The following is a 10,698-nucleotide window of genomic DNA, read 5'->3' as shown; positions in this document are numbered from 1 at the left end:
ATGATAAGATACTACCCTTTTACATTTCTTAGACTGGTAAACTCCCTTATTATTTTTATTCTTTGGTACCAGTTATCAAACTGATGACCTTGCATGTACTAGGCAGGCATTTGTGCTGCTGAGCTCAAGCCTCAACTCCTTTCTTTCTTTCTTTCTTTCTTTCTTTCTTTCTTTCTTTCTTTCTTTCTTTCTCTCTTTCTTTCTTTCTTTCTTTCTTTCTCTCTCTCTCTCTCTCTTTCTTTCTTTCTTTTTCTCTCTTCCTTCCTTCCTTCCTTTTTTCTTTCTCTTTATTTATTTAAAGATAAAAAACAAAAACAGAAAAAGGGTAGAAATGATACCTAATTACAAAAAAATAAACAGTTAAGAAATAACTAGTTGATAATTACATATTGTCCTCATAGTTGTTCAAGTTACAAAATTAAAGCATACAAGTGGACAGTCAAACAGCGAGGCTGCAAACTGTTCTGTTCAACTATCCAATAAAAACTTATAATAATATGGTTATCAATCCTATGCACTTAAACATACATGCAATTGTAACCTTTAGAGAACTTTCCTTTCCTCTCTTTTTTATAATAGCAATTATATATTTTGAGTTTTATTACTCCTACATTTCCTATTACTTTTTACACTAGAGACACAATGTGATATTTGTAAATATGATTCTTGTTTATTTCACTAATGAGGACAGCCTCAATTTGTCTCCATTTGCCTATTAAGGCCTCAAGATCATCCTTTTAATACCTGAGTAATATTCCATTGTATACAAATACCACATCTTTTTCATCCACTCTGCGGTTGATGGCATCTTGCTTGTTTCCAAGACTATCACTAATTGTGCTGCTATGAACATGGGTGCACATATATCACTGTGATGACTTTTTCAGTTTTTCTGGGAAAATACTCAGGAGGAAAATAGCTGGGTTGAATGAGACTTCCAGTCCTAGTCTTCTGAGAATTCTCCATGCTGATTTCCATAGTGATTGATTGCACCAGTCTACAACCCCAACAACAGTGGAACAGTGTTCCATTTTCCCCACAGCCCCGCCAACATTTATTATCAGTTGATTTCTTGGTGGCAGCCATTCTTTCTGGGGTGAGATGAAATCTCAATGCTGTTGTAGTTTGTATTTCTCAAATGACTGATTATGTATTTATTTGCCTTTTGTATATCTTCATCTGAAAACTGTGTGTTCATCTCAGATGCACATTTTTGGAAAGGATTTTTGAATTTGGGTGGCTTGATGTTAAGGATATAAGCCCTTTGTTTGAGGGGTTGCTGGCTATAATTCTTTCCCATTCTATGTGTTTCTTTTTCACTCTGTTGGCGATTTCTTTTGAAATGCAGAAATTTTCAATAATATGAGATCCCAGGTGTTGACTCTTTGAAGTGTTTCTCGTGAAGTTTGCATTCTGTTCATGAATTCTCTGCCTACACCTATGTCTCCAAGGCTTCTACCTATCTTGTCTTCCAGTAGATTTAGTGTTTCTGTTTTTTATTTAGGTCTGAATGAACAGATTTCTAGAAACATATGAACTACCCAAGCTCAACCAAGAAGATGTAGCAATTTTGAATAACCCAATATCATCTATTGAAATTGAAAACATAGTTTAAAACTTACCAAAAAAGGAAAAGCTAAGGTCCTGATGGATTCACGGCTGAATTCTCCAAGAAATTTAGAGAAGATTTGATGCCAATACTCCTTAAACTCTTCATTGAAATTGAAAAGGAAGCAATTCTCCCTAAATCATTCCTGGAGGCAAGTATTACTCTCATACCAAAACCAGAGAAATACTCCATCAAAAAGGAGAACTATAGGCCAATATCACTAATGAACATCAATGCAAAGATTCTCAGTAAAATACTGGCAAATAGAATGCAGCAAATCATCAAGAATATTATACATCATGACCAAATGGGATTCATCCCAGGAATGCATGGATGGTTTAACATACACAAATCAATAAATGTAATACACCACATCAACAGAGCCAAAAACAAAAAACAAAAAAACAAAACCACAAGATCATCTCGATAGATGCAGAAAAAGCTTTCAATAAAATCCAACACATGTTCATGATAAAAGCCCTTCAGAAACTCCGAATATACACTGTCTACCTCAATCTTATAAAGGCCATCTATGACAAATCAACAGCCAACATTCTACTAAATGGGCAAAAACTGAGAGCTTTCACTTTAAAATCTGTAACAAGACAAGGATGCCCACTATCACCACTCCTATTCAATGTAGTTCTGGAAACACTAGTCAGAGCAATCAGACAAGAGAGAGAAAAAAAAAAAAACTAAAGATAGGAAAGGAAGGAGTTAAATTATCACCATTTTCAGATGACATGGTATTTTATATAGACGTTCCAAACAACTTCATTAGAAGACTAGTAGAAGTAATAAACAAATTCAGCAGCGCAGCTGGATACAAAGTCAGTGCTCAAAAACCAATAGCATTCCTGTACACAAAGAAAAAAGTCACCAAGAGAGAAATTATGGCAATATTGCCCTTTACAATAGCATCTGAAAAAATGAAATACTTAGGAATCAACCTAAGAATGTAGAAAACATATATGCTGAAAATTATGCTATGCTAAAAAAAGAGATTGAAGCGGATATTAGAAAATGGAAAGATATTCCTTGCTCTTGGCTAAGAAGAATCAACATTGTGAAAATGGCCATACTTCCAAAGCTGTTATGCAGATTTAACACAATCCCAATCGAAATACCATTAACATACCTCACAGACCTAGAGAAAAACACTCCTAAAATTTATTTGGAAACAGAAGAAACATAGAATAGCAAAGGCAATTCTGACCAACAAAGGCAAACCAGGAGGCATCTCAATTCCTGACTTTGAAACTATACTACAAAGCATGGTACTGGCAATGATATAGACCTGATAAATGGAACAGATTAGAAGATGCAAGCACTGTAGCAAACACTCAGCCACCTGATATTTGACAAAGGGGCTAAACATGTTCACTGGAAGAAGGATAGCCTCTTTAATAAGTAGTTCTGGAAAAAATTGGCTCTCCATGTGCCGAAGACTGAAACTAGATCCACGCCTATCACCATGCACAAAACTAAAGTCTAAATGGATCAAAGATCCTTCTCTTCTTTTTCTTTCTTTCTTTCTTTCTTTCTTTCTTTCTTTCTTTCTTTCTTTCTTTCTTTCTTTCTTTCTTGGGACAGCTTGGTGAAAGCTTTACAAACTCTTACGACTCAGCGTTAGCTTTAGAGTGGGGAAATAAGTACTCTAAATTTTTGGAGGCAGTCCTGACTGGACACAATATCTCAATTTAACAGTGAACACTCTATTTAAATTTAAAATGGACATACCTTATCTTTCAACTTTAACTGTTCTGTCTTTCTCTGTGTTTTAAGTTCTATAATGTCAGTTATCTCTCTGAAGTTGCTTATTTACTCTTCTTTTTTCTCTCACTCAAAGGCAAGCTCCACGATAGCAGAGGCTGTTCTTGGTGGTTTAACTATAAAATCCTTCATGCTTAGAATAGTAATTGGCTTGTAGTTAATGCTCTGTTAATGTTCATTAAATAAGTTAAGTAGTTGCTATCTCTGGTGTGATTTTGATATGCCAATCACTTTAGAATAGGCATATCCAGCCCTTGGACTCAAGGCTACCCTACCTGTAACCCTAGAAATGAGGACCCACAGGATTATAACCTTTTAACATTAGTATGTGAATTTACTTTTCAGTGATACTTTTCATGACTATGTTGTGTGGTGCTGGAGTGCTGATTAAGGCAGAAATAGAACAATTTTCAGGGGAGTGAGGTCAATGCAATGTTAATCTCCCCATCAAATGTCACATGTGCTTGTGCAAAACACATCAATTACCCAATCTACCACCTCAGCCTATCTACACAAGTGTGTGTTTGTGAAGCTAGACATGTATTGTTGTAAAGCAGACATGTGTGCTTTCTTTTAATCACTAAACTTGGGCTGCATTATATCACAAAATAATTTACTAAATTAAACTAGTGTTTTGGCAGTTTTAATATGGAAAAATGTATTGAATAAATTTTTTCTCATGATATTCTTAAAGTTAAATGTACAAGATCACTAACACTGGAAAAATGACTGGTTGTATCTTAAGTTTTGGAATATAAAGAGCAGCAATCAACTAAAATTTTTGATTATGTCTCTTTACTAGATTTTTGAGATCTACCTTCTCAGCAAAAATATTCCTTGCTTCATAATCATGTCTGATTCACGTCCTCACTATCTGTTCATATGTATACCTGTGAACAACTATTTTCATTGATGAAGTACAAGAAGAGAAAAGTTAGGTAAAAATTTTCTGATCAGCACCTTAAGAACTTTTTAAGAATTACAACCACTTCCATCCAACCAGACATTAAGGCATTAGTGTCACAAAACAAGGTCAAATATTGTCCTAGATTTTGTTGCCCTCTTTTTGTGTTATACTGTATTAAAGAAGAAGTTTCATTACTTACATATGTTAACTGGTGGCTCAAGGCGATTCTTCTTCATTCAGCATGTTTCAGGTAAGCCAAATATTGTAGAACCATGTTCCGGAACATCTCTGTACCTCTCAGAAATGTCTCATTTAGGCAACTGAGGAATTTACTAAATACACTAGCATTATTACTATTACAAATCAAGCATACTTAATCCAAAAATTTGAAATTTGAAATGCCTCCAAATTAATTTCCCACCAGTGACACAATATTATAAAAATTTTACATGAGGACTCATGTGATAAGTAATAGTCAAACTATAGTCACACTGAAACCGTTGTCTGATATTGCCTTCAGGCTATGTGCAAGGAATATATTAAACGTAAATGAATTTCAGTTTAGGCTTTGGTCCTAAGCCTCATGATATCTCATTGTGTGTATTCACATAATTCAAAATAAAAAATGTTAAATCTGAAATATTTTAGATTTTGAGTTCCCAACTTGACTACATACTATATAAAATAAATATATTTAAAATAATTATAAATATGTAATAATTATAAATATGTAAGTGAAGCTACTATAATATAAAAATCTGTTGAAATAGATTAAAGAACTAGAGTAAGAGACAAATACTTCTACCTGTGGTAGTGGGCCAGAAAAGAACAAAATTATGAAGTAGAATTTAATGAATTTCAAACTAGTAGTTCTAGACCTGGCCTATATTTCAGGAAGCCTGACTCGTGTTGTAGAGATTATAACCAAAAGCATTCATAAGATACACAGGGGAGGACACTGGAAGCAGACATGTCAAAGCCAGACCACTGAGGAAATCAGAAGACACTGGAACGGATTGAACTTGGGGCAGGCATTGGGTGTAGCAACTGCCAGCAAGCCCTAGAGCACAACAGCGGAAGGAATTATGGGACATCCACAGCAGTGTGTCTGCGTAAGGAAGGGAAGCATTTGACGAAGCAATGTAAGTGAACAGATGGCAAAAATAAGGGGGATTCCCTGACTTTTTCACTACAGAGATGGGACGGAATCGAGATGAGAAACCACCGCTGTCCCTTCTGGGACACCCTAAATTGTGGCCTGGTGCTGCCAGAATCATACTTGGCGACAGACATCAACACTACTGAGGGTTCTTGGACTCTGTAGTTCTAGCCAAATCTCTGGTTGCTTCTCCTGCACCTTGGTCCCCACCTTGGCACTTCCTAAAGTTTTTACTTCCTCTGATTTTTAAACTTTATTCTAAAGCCTTGAAGCTAGCCAGAAACATCTCACATATCACACAAATCAGCATTTTAATGAGCAAATCTCTTGAACGGAGAACCTAGCTGGTTTTATCCAATTGATTTCTTTTCCTTATCTGTACTACAGGACTATGTCCTCCAGAGTTTCACCAATAGAGTGGATCTGATTCTGAAATCAGAATCAAAGGAATCAGACAAATTTTCATGGCCCTAGGCGAAAAGAATTTGAGTGGTAACTGTAGAATGGTGATAATATTTGTGACTACTCCATGAGGTATCGCTAGAATTAAATGTGTTAATACATGGGAGAGGTTAGAGAAAAAGAAAAAATTTAAAAATTAGTGACTCTACTCAGCTCTTAGATTCAGGCATGAGGGTAAACTCATGCTAATGCCATTTATCCTGTTTCCTCACTGTGTTTTATATCACAAAGCATTCCAGGCCATTAAAAATTCTTCATTATATTTATTTGGGGAAAAAACCCAAAGTATTTAATAAGTTTGCCATGAGTTATCTAGTGTTGGTCAAGTTAAATAGGATTTATAGACTGACCAGGAGATAAAAGGCTCTGGTATCAGATTTACTACTGATTAAAGTATTGGTCTCTTAGTTCAAAGACTTATTCTAAAGTTTGAGCCCTGTGATGTGAGGTCAGCAAATATGAACATAGAACTTCTATTGTCTTTATCAAAACTAAGCAAATTAAGTCAAAACACGAAATATAGGTTAATGACCAGGCTAACACCTGTAACCATTTTGTGGTAAATTAACAAAAACATTGTTCAGTGAAGATTAAGAAGTGGTACAACTGCTTTGTTACAACCAAAACAGGCTTATATCTCAAAAGAAAGATCATTGTATTGGAGTACAGTATAACTAAATACACAACTTAAGCGATATTTAGAATGTGAGTTTTAATTCTGTTTCTCAAGAGAAGTTGGTTCTGACAACAAAGTGAGATGGTTAATTACATAGGCAGAAAGATTTCCAACATCTACATGGTACAGGAGACAATTTCATCTCCTTTCTGTAGAGAATATCCTGTTAGTTTCATATCTTTATTTCTATAATGACAGTGACTCATCTACTAGGATAGATACATTTTTCAGCCATAGGTTTGTAGGCAAGTTATTGAATTTTTTAAGGCTTATTTCTTCATTTGGAAAATGAAGATGGTCATTGTTACTCCAGAGTTTTGGTGCAATGTTTAAATATCATAAATAAATATTTACCGGAAATCTTTAGATGTCATAATCAAATAGTAATTGACTGATTTTTGAGATTTGGTAGAAAATGCTTTTTTTGTTTTCTTTTTTAGTACAGGGGCTCAAACTCACAACCTCATGCTTGCCAAGTAGGCACTTACACCACTGAGCTAAACTCCCAGCCCCAAAATTCTTTCTTGTTAATGCTGTTTCATTGAAGTTGAAAAAATTGTTGCCTTCATTTCATGTTTCAAATTATAGACCATAAATTTCATTAAAATAGTTTATTAGCATCAGTAAATGTTGCTTATAGCTTAGATTTTTGAAACTGTAGTTACTGCATTTTAATAATTAAAAGTCAATACCAAGCCATATGCTACTGAATAACAACAACATTTTTTCTGCCAAACATAAACATTTATAAAATACTCGAAGTACTAATTAGTTGCAACGTTGGGCCACTTGCTGACATGTAATTAGGCTAACAAGTGTGTGGCTTTTGAAATTTCCCTTTAACTATCTAAAGTTACCTTGCTATTCTGGAATATTTGTTTTCTTTTTTCTTAAGCCAAAGAATAGGTTTTACAAGGATCTTGTTCAGATTCCCCAACAACACTGTAAGTCTAAAGTGTCTAAAAATTAGGAAGCAGAACCGCCCCCAGCCCTAATAATATTCCTAGATATTTTCACAGCTGACTTTCCAGATCTTCTCATAGTTCCTTCCTTTCCTATGGCTTCTCCCCATTGGTGGGTCTCAGGCACTCCTATGCTGTCCCTAGCTAGCTGGATTCCTAGTCTCCTGTTGCTCCCATTTTTCTTGTGTCAGGTGAGAATCATAAGGAACTCCTGTTATACTCTATACTTGGTGCAGAGAGAACTCTAAATATTAATACATCTTTATAAATGGCTTGAAAGTTTGGATTTATAGTTGTTTTTCTTTTTGTTAATATCTGAATACGTATGTTATATAACTAGAGATGTTGTTTATTTTAACAGGTAAAACCAATAGTGTTTTGGGCTCATATAGATTTAAAAAACATGCTAATATCCAAAGTTAGTTTGAGTTATTACTGAGAAACAGTCCTAACTATTGCTTATTTGATTTAATAACTCTTCTCTTTTGTGAAATAGAAACATACTGGCCATTTGGGTCTAATATACAACCACTAAGGATTGCATAACTGTATAGATTCCATATCAATAATATGTTTTACAGCTATTTAAATTTCAATTATTCCACTAAAACAATTTTTAAAAAAGAAGAACTTTTCAGATAAGTCACATTTCACATGCCATGAAAATACTTCTGTTGCTCTTAGGCAAAGCAGTTTGAAGTCTGAGCTTGAGCAGGGTGTTTTCTTAAGGTGTTTATTTCTTTCTTTCTCTCTCTCTCTCTCTCTCTCTCTCTCTCTCTCTCTCTCTCTCTGTCTCTCTCTCATATGCAAGTAACTGACATAGAGGTACATGCCTGTAATTCCAGATATTCAGGAATCTTAAGCTGGAGAATCCCCATTTAGGGTCAGCCTGTACAACTCAACAATACTTTGCAAAGAGGCAGCCAAATTAATGGAATGCACATAGACTTGGGTCAGGCTGATTCATGGATGGAGTCATGATTCATGAAGTCTCGTCATGAAACCTTCCGCACCAGAGGACAGTGTGTGGCAGTGCTCACCATTACTAAGACACGTCACCATCAGCAGATTTGGCTCCACTGCAGTAAGGATTTACTGAATAGTTCATTTCCACCATTAATTCCTTATTGGGTCACATTCTTAGATTAATTTTTTACAAAGATTTGTGAAGAAAGCTTTAACGCTAGTAGGTCTATGTGCTAATAAACAATCTTGGACTTTTCATGCATGTTACTATCTTACAGAAGAGGATGGGGCAAAGGGTAATATTAATAACAGGAACAAATTACTATGTCCCCAGTATAGGGGGACATATGGGGGGAAAAATAACTTCCTTCTACTCTCTTTAGTTTCATGGCTGGGGCCTATGAATAGAAGTGACAGCAGACCGACAAGAGAAAAACATGTAAATTATATTTAGTATTTTTACATGTACATAAATGCCTTCAGAGGAAAACTAAAGACTCCGAATGGCAATTAGTACCTGAACTTATACACTTTTTAAATGAAAAGTAATAAACTATGGAAAAGTGACAACTGAAAGAAACCAAAGTTTAAGCTTCCAGGGGCAGTAATTTGTATGGGAAATAACTAAGAGAAACAAGGAGAAACCAGTAGACCATAATAACTGTGATTCTGTGGATCTGTTTCAGTGTCAACTTCCAGGATCCACTAATACGAATGTTGTCCTCTTACAAGGAGGCTTCCTGTACATGAAAAATGTTCGGCCTTATGGAAAATGAGAGACTTCTTTATGGATCTGCTGTATCTCAATCATCTTAAACTCAAAATAAACACAAATGCCAAAGTGGCCCATTTTATTGTGGCATCTTGTGAATCTCCTTCATTTTCCCCGACAGAATTTTACCATAAGTTTCTCAAACCTGATTAGATGGCTATGGAGAGAGTAATCAAGTCATTAACTTAGTTGTAAGCTATCTGCAAAAGGAGAGAAGAATGAATGCTAGCAGGAGAATAAATTCTCATAAAGGAATAAATCTAAGCGTATTTCCCCATATTCTATTATCTCCCAACTTTATGGATTATTTCAGTCCAATGAAATGGTAGCATTTCATTTGTCTGAGTGACAGTAGTAACCATTTCTGGTCAGAGGTATAAATTAGACACTTCTTTCTATCTGATACCCATAGAACCAGTGCTTTTCATCAGTGACTGAATAAGCTCCTCTTTACTGGGAAGTTGTGTATCCTGGAAGGGATAATTTTAAAGTAGAATAGAGGTGAACATAATGACTTATAATTGGAGTGCTGCCAACATTTTCACAGTGATATTGAACTCTTAGGATCACTTTGTTCAAGTCATAGTTTCCAAGATTTTGAAAAAGGTCCTCAACGCTGAAAAGAATTGGAGAAACAACCCTCAAGTATCTTCTCTATGCAGTCTTATCTGGTATGTTCATGTGGCATGATTTTATGAATGAAGGAGCCTGAGAAGATAATTTGGTAAGTATATAGGATAGACAATCTAGTAGTGACCAAAGGAGCTAGGTATCTGAGTTTCCACTGCCTTGGCCATTTAAATAGACATTCTTCACATATCTTGTAGCCTCATCAGATATGAAAACCAATAGAAACCAATGTTGTTCAAAGTAAGAGAGAAATCTCCAATTCCTTAGGTCCAACATGCCTCACATTTTGTGTCTGGTCATGTTGGCATTTGCACCCTTCAATATCTATGTGTTCCTGTCAGTCTGCAAAAAAAAAAAAAGCTCATGTTGTGATAATTTTGATATTGGAGGTCTGAAGTCTGCCATGAAACCTGTAAGTGTAAACCTGTAAACCCAACTTACTCTCACCTTTTCATCTCCTGGTGTAAAAACTTTTAAATTAGATACTCTAATAAGAGGAACAGTCGAAGCACTCCATATCTTGCTCACATGGTCTGTGAACCAGCCAAAATATGTGAAGAGTGGATAAAAGTTTTTACCGTAAAAGACAGTGCTGGAATTTATGATTTCTGATCATTTATGATCTCTGTGAAGGGTTTGAGTTACTACTTGAGGAATCAAATCACAGGCTTTAACTCTAGTATTGTCATAGTTTGTTAAAAGGAAGGATCCAGTATCATGACTGAATTCAATACAAAGGAAAAACTTCCTTCTAGTGTCTTTTCTGAGCAAGAAACAGTCCT

Source organism: Cavia porcellus, unplaced genomic scaffold (assembly GCF_034190915.1).
Source record: "Cavia porcellus strain 051 isolate PalLab524CR breed Dunkin Hartley unplaced genomic scaffold, mCavPor4.1 scaffold_2, whole genome shotgun sequence".
NCBI lineage: Eukaryota > Metazoa > Chordata > Mammalia > Rodentia > Caviidae > Cavia > Cavia porcellus.
Note: the sequence above shows the minus strand (reverse complement) of the source record.